This window comes from Bubalus bubalis, chromosome 5, assembly GCF_019923935.1.
Source record: "Bubalus bubalis isolate 160015118507 breed Murrah chromosome 5, NDDB_SH_1, whole genome shotgun sequence".
Classification (NCBI taxonomy): domain Eukaryota; kingdom Metazoa; phylum Chordata; class Mammalia; order Artiodactyla; family Bovidae; genus Bubalus; species Bubalus bubalis.
The window spans coordinates 40,915,445-40,934,857 of record NC_059161.1 but is presented as its reverse complement, the minus strand read 5'-3'; the positions used below and the strand labels follow the sequence as shown (position 1 = coordinate 40,934,857).

At 43.2% G+C, this 19,413-nt stretch overlaps 1 protein-coding gene across 4 annotated transcripts in view; it reads left to right on the top strand.

The window, feature by feature from the left end:
- Positions 1 to 5,553: 5,553 nt before the first annotated feature.
- The window catches only part of FASLG (Fas ligand), a 45,590-nt gene continuing 31,730 nt past the window's right edge, over positions 5,554 to 19,413 (top strand). The window contains exons 1-2 of one of the 4 annotated variants that reach the window (XM_044943009.2): positions 5,554 to 5,698; positions 6,002 to 6,086. The gene's annotated coding sequence lies outside the window, so the exon portion shown is untranslated. Of the gene's footprint in view, positions 5,744 to 6,001; positions 6,087 to 19,413 lie in introns of all 4 variants that reach the window. The other 3 variants (XM_044943012.2, XM_044943008.2, XM_044943010.2) reach the window with 3 other exon arrangements.

The following is a 19,413-nucleotide window of genomic DNA, read 5'->3' as shown; positions in this document are numbered from 1 at the left end:
CAAGATTGCCAGGAGAAATATCAATAACCTCAAATATGCAGATGACACCACCCTTATGGCAGAAAGTGAAGAGGAGCTAAAAAGCCTCTTGATGAAAATGAAAGTGGAGAGTGAAAAAGTTGGCTTAAAGCTCAACATTCAGAAAACTAAGATCATAGCATTTGGTCCCATCACTTCATGGGGAATAGATGGGGAAACAGTGGAAACAATGTCAGACTTTATTTTTCTGGGCTCCAAAATCATTGCAGATGGTGACTGCAGCCATGAAATTAAAAGACACTTACTCCTTGGAAGAAAAGTTATGACCAACCTAGATAGCATATTCAAAAGCAGAGACATTACTTTGCCAACAAAGGTCCATCTAGTCAAGGCTATGGTTTTTCCAGTGGTCATGTATGGATGTGAGAGTTGGACTGTGAAGAAAGCTGAATGCCAAAGAATTGATGCTTTTGAACTGTGGTGTTGGAGAAGACTCTTGAGAGTCCCTTGGACTGCAAGGAGATCCAACCAGTCCATTCTGAAGGATTCAGCCCTGGGATTTCTTTGGAAGGAATGATGCTAAAGCTGAAAATTCAGTACTTTGGCCACCTCATGTGAAGAGTTGACTCATTGGAAAAGACTCTGATGCTGGGAGGGATTGGGGGCAGGAGGAGAAGGGGACGACAGAGGATGAGATGGCTGGATGGCATCACTGACTCGACGGACGTGAGTCTGAGTGAACACCGGGAGTTGGTGATGGACAGGGAGGCCTGGCATGCTGTGATTCATGGGGTCGCAAAGAGTCAGACACGACTGAGTGACTAACTGAACTGAACTGATGGTTTATGGAACTTTAAAGAGTAAGTATAAAAATGACTCAAATCCCCACATGAAAAAGAATATTGATTTGAGGGAGTGTGAAATGTTAATGTGTCTCACATCAAAGAGGCTCAGCTTAAATATAACAACTAGTAACACAGCAGAGAGCGGAAATTGTGGCTCTTCTTTTCTCCCCCAAGAGTCTCTGATCTCCCCCTACAGCCTCAGAGCACCCTTCACATGAATCACAAGAGCCTCAGTAGGGTTTTGATCTGCATGTTTCTATGAATCCCAGAGTGACCAAGTTTATCAAATCACTCAGAAATACCTTAAATATTTATCACAGGGCCATATTGCCTATCCCAGGCTAACTCTGGCCATTGTTTGCCTAATTATGTGTGCTCCGTTGCTCAGTCATGTCCAACTCTTCGACCCTATGGACTGTAGCCCACCAGGCTGTTCTGTCCATGGGATTACAGGCAAGAATACTGGGGTGGATTGCCATTTCCTCCTCCAGGGGACCCAGGGTTTGAACTAGCGTCTCTTGTCTCCTGCATTGACAGGCGGGTTCTTTACCACTAGTGCCGTCTGGAAATCCCTGGCAATTGTTTGCCTAATTATAGTTAGAGCAAATAAAGAACTCTAGGCATTTTAGGGAGAAGGCAATGGCACCCCACTCCAGTACTCTTGCCTGGAAAATCCCATGGATGGAGGAGCCTGGTAGGCTGCAGTCCATGGGGTTGCTAAGAGTCGGACATGACTGAGCGACTTCACTTTCACTTTTCACTTTCATCCATTGGAAAGGGAAATGGCAACCCACTCCAGTGTTTTTGCCTGGAGAATCTCAGGGACAGGGGAGCCTGGTGGGCTGTTGTCTATGGGGCACAGAGTCGGACACGACTGAAGAGACTTAGCAGCAGCAGCAGCAGGCATTTTAGAGTGGTGGTGTTTTTTTTTTTAACTATAGTATGGATCAGTTTAGAGCTATCTCTGACAGCTTCTCTGATGGCTCAGTGATAAAGAATTCACTTTGCAGTGCAGGAGACGCAGGTTTGGTCTCTGGGTCAGGAAGATCCCCTGGAGGAGGACATGTCAAACCAGTCCAGTATTCTTGCTTGGAAATCCTATGGACAGATGAGCCTGGCAGACTACAGTCCATGGGGTCGCAAAAGAGTCAGACACTGCTACACACACACACACACACACACACACACACACACACACACACACAGAGTCAGCTGTTTGATTGTAAAAATAAGTGAGAGTCTGAACTGTAAACTGATTCAGAGACTTATTTACAGTAAAGAAATGATCAATTCATCTATTTTTGAAAAATGGCTGTGGGTTTGTATTTTGTTCTGCAATATTCATGAAAGAGGAGTCACATAACTGAAAGACGATTAAATGAAATTTAAAGAAAAGATTTGCCCTCAAGATTGCCACTGGGGAACATTAATTACTAATATGTTTCAACTTCCTATAAGAAGAATTACAGATGCAAACTTCCACTGGTAGTTAGATGAACTTTTTTCCCCCTCATCACAAGTTTTGTAGGTCTAGGACTCTTTCTGTGGAATCAAGTAACAACTGATTTATTACCCTTAGTTCAAAAAGGATCCAACAGATGACCCTTTATTGCCCGACCCATTTCAAAACTTTTCCCTATTCAAAACTTTTCCTGAGTAATACAGCACCCAATACTTTAAAAAAATTTTTTTAATTTAAATAAAATTTTAATTTAATCAAATATATATCCCAAATAGTAACATTTCAGCATGCCACCCAGTACTTGAAAATCTTCATAGACCAAGAATACATTCTCCTAATGTAAGGAGCCCTTTAAAAGGGCCAAGCAGACCCAATCCAGATGCTGCTGGGCTATGTCAAGTCTTGTCTCATTTTCTTTCATGGCATAGCCTCTGAAGAAGAGAAAGTCAGGTCCACCTGATCTCCTGCCTTAGTCTGGGCCTGCTCCTGTCTCTCATGGGCACAGCTTGGACAAGTCCGTGTGAGCATCCACCCACTTGCCTGCACACACACACGTGACTTCCATGAAACAAACCTCATAAATTTCAGAAGAAGACTGTGTACATACTCATTTAGAAAAAGATGTTCTAACAACATTTGCCCTTTCATGCATCCCTGTACAATTTGATCATTATAGTATAATGATAAAAATTTTCTTAGATATCTCTGTCTCCTCTCCCTCACTAGAACTGTGAGGTTTCTGAGATTACATACTTAAAAGGATATGCCTTCTTCAGTTATGTCTTAACTCATGTATTCCTAGTTAAATTCTGTCTAAAACATCATTTGGGTTACTTTGCAATTTTGAAGCTTCCCCAAGAAAAAATGCAGAGGCCTCAGATGGGGCTGTTTTAAGACAGTCCCTTAACTTAGGAACTTCAGTCTAGTAAGCAGGGGTTGACAAGAGAAATGCAAAGAGACAGCCATTAATAGGATATCATGTTTAAGTGCTGTAGTTAGAGGAACACAGAGGGTGTACCACTGTCTGGGCAGAGCAGATTTCAGAGAGAAACTGAATGAATAGGAGTTTCCCAGACAATGGAAGCAGTGGTGGTGGACATTGTTGGGCAAGGGTAGGATTTGGGACTACTCTGAATGGCCATCAGGAGGGCATTTTACCCACAAAAAGCCCTGAAAAGCTCAGAGGCATAAGGCACATTGAGCTTCATGACCATAGCTGGTCACTAACCAGATGGACTTCAGTTTCTCTCCCAAGGCAAAGATTATCAGATTCTTACCTCTCATCTTGGGCTTTCTCTTGTTATATGAAAATGCCATTATTGAAACACCACATGAGTTTTTCTGCTTATGGAGATTAATTAGTAGGTGTGGGGCCTCCAAATACTATCTCTTCTCTGCTGTTACCAAACCAAACTTGGGTCCGCTTGCCTGTGACAGTAAAGCCAGTCTCCAGACACCAGGTTGTGGGGAAAGAAAGTGAAGCATTGGTTGCAGGGTGCCAAGTAGGGAGTTCGGGACAGCTAGTGCTCAAAACCTCTTTGGTGGCTCAGACGGTAAAGTGGCTCAGACGGTAAAGAATCTGCCTGCAATGCAGGAGACTCGGGTTCGATCCCTGGTTTGGGAAGATCCCCTGGAGACGAGAATGGCAACCCACTCCAGTATTCTTGCCTGGAGAATCCCATGGGCCAAGGAGTCTGGCAGGGTGCAGTCCATGGGGTAATAAGAGTTGGACATGGCTGAGCAACTTTCACTTCACTTCACTTCAGTGCTCAAAAAGCTTGAATTCCCCAGTGGATTTCAGCAAGGCATTTTGCATCTCAGGGCATGGGATCGGTTCATGGACAGTTCTCTGATTGGTTGATGGTGAGGTAATAGGGTGGAGTCACATCATTAATCCTCAGGCTCCAGTATGTCAGAGCCTCTGTGCTCCTGAGTATCAAGTAATTTCTGCCATTTGGTGGTAGATTTTCCCTGGGTTGGAAAGATCCCCTGAAGAAGGGAATGCAACCCACTCCAATATTCTTGCCAGGAGAATTCCATGACAGAGGAGCCTGGCGGGCTACAGTCTGTGGGGTCACAAAGAGTCAGACACAACTGAACAACTAACACTTTCACTTTGGCATCTGTAAAACAACTCAGGAAATGTGCATCAGATACTATTATCTAGATACTTCCAAGAGGAACTAAAGCAGAGGACATGGGATCCCCCATAGGGTCCCGCTCAGTTACGTTGAGACTGGAGGCTTATGTTTAAGATAATGGCCAACAGGGATTAAGAAAGTAGCCTTTGCTGTGATTATGGATCCTTACAGGTCCTTTCTATTCTGGGTTAATCAGCTGAATTAATTTATATATCTATAATCTGTGACACTTTAGGAATTTTTAATCTCTTTCAGGCACGGAGTGGGGAAAAGTGTCACTTCCTCATTTTCTTCATTGCATTTCTCCAGAAAGGACATAGAAAAAAATTCCCAAGTCAAATAAGAGAAAAATCTAAATTTTAAAATTGGCATGTGCTGTGCTCAGTTGCGGAGAAGGCAATGGCACCCCACTCCAGTACTCTTGCCTGGAAAATCCCATGGATGGAGGAGCCTGGTAAGCTGCAGTCCATGGGATCGCTAAGAATCGGACACGGCTGAGCGACTTCACTTTCAGTTTTCACTTTCATGCATTGGAGAAGGAAATGGCAACCCACTCCAGTGTTCTTGCCTGGAGAATCCCAGGGACGGGGGAGCCTGGTGGACTTCCGTCTATGGGGTCGCACAGAGTTGAACACGACTGAAGCGACTTAGCAGCAGCAGCAGCAGTGCTCAGTTGCAACCCTGACTCTGAATCTGACTCTGCAACCCTGTGGACTGCAGCCTTCAAGGCTCCGCTGTCCACGGGATTTCCCAGGCAAGAACACTGAAGTGGGTTGCTATTTCCTTCTCCAGGGGATCATTACCCAGGGATGGAACCCGTGTCTCTTGTGTCTCCTGCTTTGCAGGCAGATTCTTTACCACTGAGCTACCAGGGGAGTCCCAGTAATTGGCCTGGAATAAACTAAAGACACAAATGACCAGGAAGATTGAGTTCAGAAGTCTGGATCAAAACCAAGATAAATCCCGACACGTATTTTATTTCAGGAAAATTTCCCTCTTCCCTAATGACTCTCGCTTATGGAAGAATTACTTCACATCACCTGGAGGAAGGATTTTCCTTGAGCAACTCAAAGACTGAGGACACATGTGGGATCCACTTCTAATTATTCAAAAGGTTTCTCAGATGGTGGTTCCAGGTGTGTCCCTTACAGTAGGGGGGAGTATGGTGTAGAGTGTGCATCTCTCTGCCTAGGGATCTGATGGGTCTCCCTGGACCCCCAACCTTTGAGAAGCAAGGGTCTGGGATGGACGTTCATCTGAGCTTGGAGAAGGTATCTGCAGAACCTGAAAGTCCCTGCAGAATTTCAAGCTAATTGGTATTTGTCTTTGGCTTTTATCAGTTTCTCAAAGGACTCTTTCACTCTCAAATAAGTTTAAAATCCCAAGTTTGATACAATGTATTTTAAGTCTTTCCTGCCCCTGGCCCTGCCCCTGCCCCTCCCCTTTTTTAGGGTCAGGGTCGGTGGTGGGAACAAATCTGGTGAAGTTTATTTCTTCTTCTTCTTTTTTTTTTTATTAAGAAAGTGATTTCCTTAAAAAAATTTTTTTTTAATTTATTTATTTGGCTGTGCCAGGTTTTGTTGCAGCACGCAGGATCTTCATTTCAGGATATGACGACAGAGCTGGCAGAAAAACTGCATCTTGTCTCAGCCTGGAGAGGTAAGAAAAGACATTCTTACACAAAGTAGGGAATGCGGGCCGGTTGCCATAAAGACAACCCCCAGTTTCTGGGGAAGGTAGAGGGGCTGGAAAACCCCATGGACGAAGGAGCCTGGTAGGCTACAGTCCATGGGGTCGCTAAGTTGGACACGACTGAGCTACTTCACTTTCACTTTTCACTTTCATGCATTGGAGAAGGAAATGGCAACCCACTCCAGTGTTCTTGCCTGGAGAATCCCAGGGACGGGGGAGCCTGGTGGGCTGCAGTCCATGGGGTCGCACAGAGTCGGACACGACTGAAGCGACTTAGCAGCAGCAGCAGCAGAGGGGCTGGAGATTGAATTAGTCACCAGTGGTCAATGCTTTACCTGATCACACCTACATAATGAAACCTCCATTAAAACCCCCTAATCAATGGTGTTTGGAGAGTCTGAGATTGGTGAGCACAAGGTGTGCTAGGAGGGTGGTGTGACCTGAAACAGCACGGAAGCTTGAACCCTGTTTTATAGCCAGTCAGAAGTATGGGAGGCCCAGGGCTTTTGACTGGCACCTGAAGTGGAACACAGTCTGTGAGATTGAGCCCTTAAATGCTGAGGCACTCTGGGAAGTTAGTGTCAGAACTGCATTGAGTTGTTGAATACACAGTTGGTGTCTGGAGAATCAGAGAATTGGTTGTTGGTGGTGGAAAATACTCCAGAGTGAGACATTCATCATAGTGATTCTCAAAGCACATTCCCATGGAACAGTGGTGTTTGTGGAGCTGACTGAGGTTTTCTGTGGTGATTGATATTTGAATAATGATAGTTTTTAAAATTTGCTGGAAAAAAAGTGTAGAGGTTCTCAAATTGTGCTTCATGAAAACAAAATTCAGAGATCCACTTAACACCCAGTCAGAGAGGCACATTCAGTGCCTGACCTGATATGAAATAACATCTGACTTGGTATCAGAGAACTCTGTTCAGCAGCAGGGAATCCAGGTATTCTATCTCTAAGACTAGTATGAAAAAGCAAGTAGAATTTGGTTCTGATTTTGATTTGGCTATTTATAAACATTTTCACCATGTGCAAATGTTTGACCATTTCTAAGCCTGAGTTTTCCTTTCTTTTACCTAGTTTTTCTTTTTTTTCTTTCTTTCTCTCTCTCTTCCTTTCCTCCTTTCCTTTTTCTTTCTTTCCCCCTCTGTCCCTCCCTCCCTTCCATCAATTATTACCTACTATCATCTATCATTTCCATCTATCCATCTATGGTAGACAAACTTCTCATCAGTATCTATTTTCTTTTACTTCTAGGCATTTAGAACATATACACACACACCCTCCCTCTCCCCCTCCTTCCCTCCCTCACTGAGGAGAGGTGATGACGTGCTCTTTTCAGCAGAAACACTGAAGAGCTGGTGACAGTGTTCCATCTTGCCTTCTCCCTGCTGACAGTGTAAATGTGATGCCTCAGCTGACTAGGGTCCCTGAATGAAGACATAGTGGAGCCCAGCCATTGTGGACTTTCTGTGCATGAGAAATATGCTGTTGCGTTAGGCCAGTGAGACTTGGGGGTTATTTGTTGCTTAACTCACTTTCACCTGACTAACGCATCATCTTGCCTTGTTCCTAAAAGAAGTTAAAGTAGCTTAAAAGAGAAATTGAGCACAGTAGGATAAAAAAATAACTGAGTAAATTAAGGATAATTTATAATAGCATTTACCTCACAGAATTATTGGGAGAAGACATAAATATTTATCAGTTGTGATTGACAGTAGATGTAACAATATGAGACTGTAGCTCATTTTTATGTTTGGATCTTTCTTTTATTTTTCAAAATTTATGACATTCTTTAATGATAAAGAAAAGGGAAATTCCAAAGCTCTTGTTCTTACTTTAAAAAGAACTTCACAAGTATTATACTTTTCAGAAAACAGACAACAATTCAAATATTATTACAAGGGCAATGAATTATTAAATGAATCAGTCAGAAATGGAGAATGTTAGAACTTACAGGTTACATTCACAGGACAAAGTGGGTCTTTCTATATGATGGTCCCTCCCCATCCCAGAGACCTCTTTCACTTTCTGCTGTGCTCAGGGAGCCCTTCCTTGACCCACTTACTTACAATTACAACCCAATTTCTTCCACCCCACCTACATTATCACCCCAGCTTACTTATTTTTTCCATTGTACTTATCACTATCTGCCATACTACGTCTTTTTAAAATTTATTTGCTATCTTCTCCAACACTGGAATGGAAGCTCCATGAGGACAGAGGACTTTATCTGTTTCTGTTTGCTACTGTATCCTCAGCACCTAGAACGGTGCCTGCCATTTAGTGTCAGCACTCAATAGTTTTTTGATTAAGTTATTGACTTGATAGGAGTTTCCAGAATCCTTAGTGCAGGCACCAAAATGGAGAAGATAGCCAATTGCCTGGCACTCTAGAGTTCGTGTGAGCAAGACATACACACCACACTGAGAAATGCCTTCTCCATGTACACCCTCCTTGACCCTGATCTGTCGATCCATACCTTCCCTGTCTCTTCCCTTTTCAGTGTTCTGGTTGTGAAAGATGCTGCCCACCCGACAGACTTCAACAACAGTAGTAATGAAAAGTAAAATTGAATACTGGTTAACATTTATTGAGCACTGATGATGTGCTTGCTTCAAGGCTAAGTACTCCCATTCATAGTTTAATTTGAATTTCAAAAACTCTAAAGTTAGTACTATTATTGATATTTTCCTTATTTTAAGGATGAAGAAATTGAGGCTTAAAGATGGCAAATGATATCCTTAAGGCCACATTCTGAATAAGTGGCAATGTGTGTGTTTCAGTTACCTTTGCTCTGTAACAAGTCACCAAAAACGCAGTGGCTTAACACAATTTACTAATGTTTGTCATGGTTCTGTGGGTTGAAAGAGTTCAAGTGGCTGGTTCTTGCTCGGAGTCTCTCATATGATGGACCTCTATGTATGTAGTTAGATGGATTCTGAGAGTCAAGATGGCTTTCACATGTCTGGCATCTCAGGTGGGACACTCGGGGACTCTGTCTACATGGCATCTCCCCATTGTTAGCTTAGGCTTCCTCCCAGCACGAGGCCTCACGGTAGTCTGACTTCTTGTGTGATGATTAGCTTCTTATGAATTGTCCTTAGAGTCACACAATGTCACTTCTGTCTCATTCTATTTGTTGCATTGTAACAACTCAGTTTCACTGTGGGAGGTCATAAATACTGGGAGGTATGGGTCACTGGGAGATTATTTTGGAGACTTGCTATCATGTTGGGATCTCTAAACCAGACATTCTGAACTCAGGCTGCTGCTGCTCCTGCTGCTAAGTTGCTTCAGTCGTGTCCGACTCTGTGCGACCCCATGGACTGCAGCCCACCAGGCTCCCCCGTCCCTGGGATTCTCCAGGCAAGAACACTGGAGTGGGTTGCCATTGCCTTCCCCAATGTAGGAAAGTGAAAAGTGAAAGTGAAGTCGCTGAGTCTTGTCCTACTCTTAGCAACTCCATGGACTGTGGCCCACCAGGCCCCTCCATCCATGGGATTTTCCAGGCAAGAGTACTGGAGTGGGGTGCCATTGCTTTCTCAGGAACTCAGGCTAAGAGGTTGCAAACCCATTTATCAAGATAAAATAGCAGGTGACATGTGAAGAAGGAAGCCTTAGCAAGACAATTGAGATTGGAAAAGATCCTGGTGAACTCAAGGGCAGTCTTATTAAAAACCACTAGCTATCTTTATGGTTACCATCAGCTGAATTGCCTGGCAGGACTACAGGGTCTGTATTAATGCATCCTCTGATTATTAAAGGGAATCTTGAAGCCTGGTTTGTTTGCTTTTACAGAATACCCTAATTTAGATTATTTTCCCACATAGGCTATTACAGAGTGTCGAGTAGGTCCTTGTGATATACAGTAAGTCCTTATTAGTTATCTATTTTATATATAGTAAATATGTCCAACAGTAGGTATATGTTTATGTGTAATTGAGTCAGTTTGCTATATACCTGAAACTAACACAACATTGTAAATCAACGACACTCCAATAAAAATTCTAAAAATACCCTAATTTAAAAAGCACAGCATGGGTCAAGCAAAGCACTCCTGTATTTGGCTCATGGGCTGCCAGTTTCTAAAAAATTTTTATTTTATATTGGAGTATAGTTGACTAACAATATTGTGTTAGTTTCAGATGTACAGCAAAATGATTCAGTTATACACATATCTATTCTTTTTAAAATTCTTTTCCCATTTATGTTGTTACAGAATGTTGAACAGGGTTCCTGTCCTATGCAGTAGGTCCTTACTATTTATTTTAAATATAGTGGTGTGTATATGATAGTCCCAAACTCCGCATTTATACCTCCCCCACCTTTCCCCTTTGATAACCATAAGTTTGTTTTCTAAGACGTTCATTTGTATCAGTTTTTTAGATTCTGCATATAAGTGGTATCATATGAATTTATCTTTATCTTACTTCACCTAGTTTGATGATCTCAAGGTCTATCCATGTTGCTGCAAATGACATTATTCCATTGTTTTAATGGCTGAATAGTATTCCGTGTGTGTGTGTGTGTGTACACCACATCTTCTTTTGTTAATCTGCCAGTGGGCATTTATGTTGCTGCCATGTCTTGGTTACTGTAAACAGCACTGCAGTGAACACGGGGGTGCATGTATCCTTTTAAATCCTGGTTTTCTCTGGATATGTGCTCAGGAATGGGATTGTTGGATCATATGGTAGCTCTGGTGAGCTTCCCAGATGGCACTAGTGGTAAAGAACACACCTACCAATGTAGGAGACAGAAGAGATGCAGGTTCTATCCCTGGCTCTGGAAGATCCCCTGGGAGAATACAATTTCTAGTCTTCATATTAGCTCTGCTATCTTGTTCAGTTCAGTTCGGTCACTCAGTCCTGTTCAACTCTTTGCGACCCCATGGACTGCAGCACACCAGGCTTCCCTGTCCATCACCAACCCCAGGAGCTTGCTCAAACTCATGTCTATAGACTCAGTGATGCCATCGAACCATCTCATCCTCTGTCATCCCCTTCTCCTCCCACCTTCAATCTTTCCCAGCGTCAGGGTCTTTTCCAATGAATCTGTTCTTTTCATCAGATGGCCAAAGCATTGGAGCTTGAGCTTCAGCATCAGCCCTTCCAATGAATATTCGGAACTGATTTGCTTTAAGTTGACTGGTTGGATCTCCTTGCCGTCCAAGGGACTTTCAAGAGTCTTCTCCAACACCACAGTTCAAAAGCATCAGTTCTTCAGTGCTCAGCTTTATGGTCCAACTCTTATATCCATTCATGACTACTGGAAAAACCATAGCTTTGACTAGATGGACCTTTGTTGACAAAGTAATGTCTCTGCTTTTCAATATGCTCTCTAGTTTGGACATGGCTTTTCTTCCAAGGAGCAAGCATCTTTTAATTTCATGGCTGCAGTCACCATCTGGAGTGATTTTGGAGCCCATGAAAATAAAGTCTGTCACTATTTCCACTGTTTCCCCATCTGTTTGCCATGAAGTGATGGGACCAGATACCATGATCTTTGTTTTTTGAATGTTGAGTTTTAAGCCAACTTTTTCACTCTTCTCTTTCACTTTCATCAAGAGGCTCTTTAGTTCCTCTTCACTTTCTGTCATAAGGGTGGTGTCATCTGCATATCTGAGGTTATTGATATTTCTCCCAGCAATCTTGATTCCAGCTTGTGCTTCATCCAGCCTGGCATTTTGCTTGATGTACTCTGCATATAAGTTAAATAAGCAGGGTGACAATATACAGCCTTGACGTACTCCTTTCCCAATTTTGAACCAGTCCATTGTTCCATGTCTGATTCTAACTATTGCTTCTTGACCTGCATACAGATTTCTCAGGAGGCAGGAAAGATGGTCTGATATACCCATCTCTTGAAGAATTTTCCTCAGATTGTTGTGACCCACACAGGTAAAGGCTTTGGTGTAGTCAATAATGCAGAAGTAGATGATTTTCTGGAACTCTCTTGCTTTCCTATGATCCAATGGATGTTAGCAATTTGATCTCTGGTTCCTTTGCCTTTTCTAAAACCAGCTTGAAGATATAAAAATTCTCAGTTCATGTACTGTTGCTGTCTTACTTAGAGAATTTTGAGCATTACTTTCCAAGCACATGAGATGAGTGCAATTGGGTGGTAGTTTGAACATTCTTTGGTATTACCTTTCTTTGGAATGGGAATGAAAACTGACCTTTTCCAGTCCTGTGGCCACTGCTGAGTTTTCCAAATTTGCTGGCATATTGAGTGCAGCACTTTCACAGCATCATCTTTTAGGATTTGAAATAGCTCAGCTGGAATTCTATCACCTCCACTAGCTTTGTTTGTAGTGATGCTTCCTAAGGCCCACTTGACTCTGTACTCCAAGATGTCTGGCTCTAGATGAGTGATCACACCATTGTGGTTATCTGGGTCATGAAGATCTTTTTTGTACAGTTCTTCAGTGTATTCTTGCCACCTCTTCTTAATATCTTCTGCTTCTGTTAAGTCCGTACTGTTTCTGTCCTTTATTGTACCCATCTTTGCATGAAATATTCCCTTGGTATCTCTAATTTTTTTTTGAAGAGATCTCTAGTTTTTGCCATTCTATTGTTTTCCTCTATTTCTTTGCATTGATCACTGAGGAAGGCTTTCTTATCTCTCCTTGGTATTCTTTGGAACTGTGCATTCAAATGGGTGTATCTTTCCTTTTCTCCTTTGCCTTTTGCTTCTCTTCTTTTCTCAGGTATTTGTAAGGTCTCCTCAGACAACCATTTTGCCTTCTTGTATTTCTTTTTCTTGGGGATGGTCTTGACCACTGCCTCCTGTACAATGTCATGAACTCTGTCCATAGTTTTTCAGGCACTCTGTCTATCAGATCTGATCCCTTGAATCTCTTTCTAACTTCCACTGTATAATCGTATGGGATTTGATTTAGGTCATACCTGAATGGTCTAGTGGTTTTCCTTACTTTCTTCAATTTATGTCTGAATTTTGCAATATGGGATCATGATCTGAGCCACAGTCAGCTCCCAGTCTTGTTTTTGCTGACTGTATAGAGCTTCTCCATCTTTGGCTACAAAGAATATAATCAAGCTGATTTCGGTATGGACTATCTGGTGATGTCCATGTGTAGAGTCTTCTCTTGTGTTGTTGGAAGAGGGTGTTTGCTATGACCAGTGCGTTCTCTTGGCAAAACTCTATTAGCCTTAGCCCTGCTTCATTTTGTACTCCAAGGTCAAACTTGCCTGTTACTCCAAGTATCTCTTGACTTCCTACTTTTGCATTCCAGTCCCCTATTATAAAAATATACCTTTTTTTGGGTATTAGTTCTAGAAGGTCTTGTAGGTCTTCATAGAATCATTCAACTTGAGCTTCTTCAGCTTTACTGGTTGGGGCATAGATTTGGATTACTGTGATATTGAATGGTTTGCCTTGGAAACAAAATGAGATCATTCTGTCAGTTTTGAGATTGTACCCATATACTCATTTTCAGACTCTTTTGTTGACTATGAGGGCTACTCCATTTCTTCTTAGTGATTCTTGCCCACAGTAGTAGATATAGTAGTCATCTGAATTAAAATTGCCCATTCCAGTACATTTTAATTCACTGATTCCTAGAATGTCGATGTTCACTCTTGCCATCTCCTGTTTGACTGCTTCCAATTACCTTAATTTATGGACCTAAAATTCCAGGTTCCTGTGCAATATTGTTCTTTACAGCACTGGACTTTGCTTCTATCACCAGTCACATCCACAACTGGACGCTGTTTTTGCTTTGGCTCCGATCTCTTCATTCTTTCTGGTGTTATTTCTTCACTCTTCTCCAGTAGCATATTGGGCACCTACCGTCTTGGGGAGTTCATCTTTCAGTGTCATATCTTTTTGCCTTTTCATTCTGTTCATGGACTTCTCGGGGCAAGAATACTGGAGTGGTTTGCCATTCCCCTCTCCAGTGGATCATGTTTTGTCAGAACTCTCCACTATGACCCATCTCTTGGTTGGCCCTATACAACATGGCTCAGTTTCATTGAGTTAGACAAGGCTGTGGTCCATGTGATCAGTTTGGTTAGTTTTCTGTGATTGTGGTTTTCATTTTGTCTACCCTCTGATGGAGAAGGATAAGAGGCTGATGGAAGCTTCCTGATGCTGCTGTCTTATAGCTGTGCTCTTTCTTGTGTAGCCATTCTCATGCCCCTAAGACAAATATTTTGTCCGACATATCAGCCCACTACAGATGTTGTTCTGCACACAGAACAGCTCCTTATGATTCCCACATAATCCTTTGCTAGCTCAAGGAAGTAGTGTACATGTGCATTCCATTGCCCTCAGATGTTTGCCTTTGTTTCTGATTTCTGGTCTTTGTGATACTCCACTGAGCTGTCAGATAAGCTTCTAATAAATATACTCTCAGCACTTTCCTCAGGGAATTACTCTTTCATGAGCTCTCCCTGCACTGTGTCTCATAATCCTGTGTGTTTGTGAAAATTATTTCAGTGCAACTCCAACAGAGGAGGGCATGGTAGCCCACTCTAGTATTCTTGCGTGGAGAATCTCATGGACAATGGAGCCTGGTAGACTATATAGTCCATAGGGTTGCAAAGGGTCAGACATGACTGAAGTGACTTAGCATGCAAACATTCATGGTAGCCCTATTTTTAACTCCGTACTGTTCTCCATAGTGACTGCACCGATTTACACTCATTAATGGTATAAAATGGTTCCCTTTTCTCCATACCCTTTCCAGCATTTATTGTTTGTGGACTTTGATGATGGCCATTCTGACTGATGTGAGGTGATACCTCATTGTAGATTTGATTTGCATTTCTTTGATAATTAGAGATGTTGATTGTCTTTTCATGTACCTCTTGCCCATCTGTATGTCTTCTTTGGAGAAATGTCTGTTTAGGTCTTCTGCCAATTTTTTTATTGAGTTGTTTGTGTTTTTGATATTCAGCTATATGAGCAGTCTGTAAATTATGGGTTGCCAGTTTGTAAATGCTGCTCCAGATCTCAAAGCTCATACCCACACTCACTAGCAGAGCACACAAGACCCTCATGGAGGCACAGGCTACTCTGCCTGACTGTCCAGTTTCATTTCACACTCCTGCCAACATACATGTAGTCAGCAAGTGTTTATGATTCCTACTACATTCTAAGTATGTTCTGTTACTGCTAAGTCACTTCAGTCGTGTTCGACTCTGTGCGACCCCACAGATGGCAGCCCACCAGGCTCCCCCATCCCTGGGATTCTCCAGGCAAGAACACTGGAGTGGGTTGCCATTTCCTTCCCCCAATGCATGAAAGTGAAAAGTGAAAGTGAAGTCATTCAGTCATGTCCGACCCTCAGCGACCCCATGGACTGCAGCCTACCAGGCTCCTCCGTCCATGGGATTTTCCAGGCAAGAGTACTGGAGTGGGGTGCCATTGCCTTCTCCAAGTATATTCTAGGTGCTGAGGGTATAGCAGAGAACAAAACATAGTCCCTGCCATGCGGGGAATTATGTTCTAGTTAGGGGAGACAGACACAAGCAAAGGTACAAAATGACAGATGGCACCAAGTACCATAGGGAAAATCAGCAGGATAAGCTCCTACTTGGCAGCCTGCAGAACATGCCTTGCTTTCCTGTTCTGCTCTGTGTCTGCTGGGAATGACTCCCCCTTCCTTGGGGCTTAGCTGCTCGAGACCTAACGAGCATCACAACCTCTGAAATATTTTCTCTGACCCCCACCCTGCCCATGGAACATTGGTGACCCCCATCCTGGTTTCTGTGGCACCTGTCCCTGCTCTCGCCACAAGGTTTAAGTATATAATTACTTTTCAGTATCTCCTACCAGATAGTGTGTAATCATTCGAGGGCTTCTGTATTTCCTTAATATTTTATAAATATTTGACAATCAAAGGGACATCTTTGTGAAGGTCTTTAGTAAGGGAGTTGCTGGGTGGGAGGAGAATCCTGCTCTCTTTTCTTCATGCTCTTTCCCAGTATGAAAAGCATTTTTCTTCTGCTGTCAAAACACAGAATGGTGCATGTGGTTACCTAGAAAACCAGGTTAAAGGACACACATTGTTTGTGTCCTTTGGTATAGGGGCAGCTTCTTAATGAGTGTAAAATATTGTCTTGTTATTATCAGTGAGTCAAAGGAGGCAAAGCTGACTTTACCTGGTTGTGAAACAGATACTAGTATACCCATCATGTTTGCACATTCACATATCATATTTTGCACATTCATATTTGCATATTCATACACACATCCACACACATAAGATGAAGAACATATGTCCTGTGCCAACAGGCTGGGACTTAACCGTGTGTACTTACTCGGTATGACTTAGGTAAACAGGATGCATATTTATGACTGACAAGCATCAAACACTGAGCGCTGCTCCTGGCACAGCTCCACCTCTGACCAGCGCGTCTGACTTGCTGCGTGCTGTGGTTGCATCTGGCTGCCACCGCCTGAGTTTCCGTGGTTAAAGCCTCCTTTGTCTAAAATTCTGAGAACCCCAGTGCTGGTGCCTAGAGGCTGGCTCGGTTTTCTAGAAGACGCAGGCTTGGGGCTCCCTCTGCCCGTGTGCTGCCACCCCTGGAACAAGATGAGGGCTGATTTTCTGTTTCTTGAATGGAGCATACACTTGTTCCACTGCACTCTGGAACACCTGAGAGCTGGAGCCAGACCACAGAGGGCTGTGGGCAGAGCAGCTTCTGATGTGTCTCATCTCTGGAAACCCTGACTTTCAAGCTGTGTCAGAGCCGCCCCAGAAGAAAGTGACCAGGCTTGAACCCCGGGTGAGGGGAGGAGGAAGGAGTGGCCTTGGGCAGCTGGGCAGCTGGCTGGGAAGCTTGTGCCCTGAAAGGGTGGCAGCAGGGAAAGGCTCACCGATGGGCATTACTTGTGTGTGCCTTACCTTGGAAGAGGAGGGTGGATGGGACAGTCGGGGTTGCAGCTGCTGCTGACCTCGCTGCTGGGGAATGGGCAGAGACAGGCTGGCAGGACTGTCCAGGGGTTCTGATCACACTGAGCAAGGGAGATTCGGGTCACAGATCAAATCTGAAGTTTCTCTTCTCTTCAATTGTTTATTTGCTTCCTATGAGCTTTAAGTTGAATGCACCCAAACTTTTTTTTTTTTTAAAACATCAGGTTAAATGAGTGAAGATAATTCTTCAAGTCCCATGTCAGAGTAAACCTCCTCGATGAAGTATTTCCTCTGCTCCCAGCTCTGTCCGTTCCTCCACCCTCAGTCCAAGTAGGACTTACCTCCTTTTTAATGCAACACTAATTTTAAGGTGTCTAGAATATTTATCACAACTGTAATGCAGTTACTGTTACATGAGGACTTCTCTGCTTCAGCACGGCTTTTCTAACCACGGTGAGCCTGAGCTGGAGGACTGGCTTGCTCTGTCTGCCTCCCTGAGGTGGGTGGTGAGGGTGTCACACGTAGGAGCTCAGTGATGAAGAGAGGAGCCAAGGGGCTCCAAGGCGTGCTCCTTTCCCGGGCCCACTGCGGGTAACTGGCCACCAGCACTGGCCACATTCAGGGAAGGAGATGGCCAGGAGATCTTTTAAAAATGTTTTAAATAAATGCGGTTGGTAGAACACGCAGTATGACATGGCTTCAGAAATGTATCATGTTTTTTTTTTTTTACCATTTGACATTGTTTAATTATTAGGAATATTCAATAGAATGAATGCTATACATGATATATAAGTATATACAAACACATTTGTGTATACATGCGTATTATATATATATATTTTAAGTTAGTATTTTATGAAATTATAACTACTAATCGATGACACCATGACATCACTGTGAAGTCTTTTGACTGCCCCCAACTTTTATAGCCGTTTTATAATCTGAGAGCTACACACAAGGTCCCCACTGGTGGTTTACTGTGTAAATTCCCTGAGGACAGGGTGTAGCTTGTGTCCACTGTATGCCCACAGTGGTTTGTGGTGCCAGGTGCTCAGAGATATTGATGGAATGACTGATCGACTCCTGGCTTTATGGTGGCACCTCAGTCTAATTTGTTTTTTCTCTCGACTTCAGATGCGGGGGGTTGGGGAGGAGGGAAGTGGGGCTGATGATTATGAGGAAATCAACCAGGAAGGGCAGTGAGAATTCAAGCCATCTGCCCAAAAAGTAGGATTGCAGTCAGTCATGAAGGTCTAATGTGCTTTTATCAAAGGACTAATGTCTACCCTGTTTGTTCTGGATAAACACAGGGAGGGACAGAAGTCATGGAAAAGGAAGGACCTTGAGATCGGGGATAGCTTCTATTAAAAACAAACAAACAAACAAACTTGGGTTTTGAGCGATAGAGAAAATGTGGCTGATGATGAACCCTGATTCAGACATCTTCAGGTGCCTCTAAAATACAAATTATGTTCTGGGGACCTGGAAAGCATTGTGGGAGTTAGAGGAGGTGAAACCTCATCAAAAGCAGTTTCATGTTCTCACACTGAATTTCACTGGAAGGTTAGGTGGGTGGAGGTCTCTCTGTCAGCTCAGGATGAGCCCTGCTCTTCTGGTGAGCTCTGCTCTGCTGCCCGGCAGCCCTAATTTTTCGGGCAGTATTGACCTTTCCTCTTCTCATGGACTGGCAAGACTTAGGCCAGTTGCCCCAAACACTGTCACCGCCCTTTCATTACACTTCCTACTCTCTTTGAGCAGCCACAGAGATTTGCACTTTCTCCTGAATTGTTTTCTTCCTTCATGTGAATGTTCAGTTGAATGGACCCAAACTTTTTTTTAAAGACATCAAATTAAATCAGTGGAGATAATTCTTCAAGTCCCATCCCAGAGTTAACCTCCTCAATGAAATATTTCCTCTGCTCCCAACTCTGTCCATTCATCCATCCTTCTTGTTATGGGTTTATTAGGTCTCTTTTGGTTTTAAGTGACAGAAACCCAATTCAAATAGGTTTAGACTTAAAAATAAAATGTTATGGCCCTTGCAGTTTATAAAATTTAGGGGTAGATATCCAAGAGTAAGGGCCCCTAGAATCAGATACTCTGGTAATATCCTCAGGTACTTACCTTTGCCCCCCTCTCAGCTTTGCTTTCTTAGACACTACCACATAGATGACTAGACAAGCAGGTCTAGGCCTCCTCTCTGTGTTACAAATAACCGCTGAAGAGCAAGAGTACTTCTTTCCTAATAGCTCCAGTAAGGTTCCAGAGCTGCTCAGTAATGGCCTAGCTTGGGGCACTTGGCCAGCTCTGACCCAGTCACTAAGGCCACTAAAACTCATGGTTTACTGACCAAGTCTGAGTCCTGAGTCCATCCCTGGAGCACGATGGCATCTGGGTGGAATCAGCTAC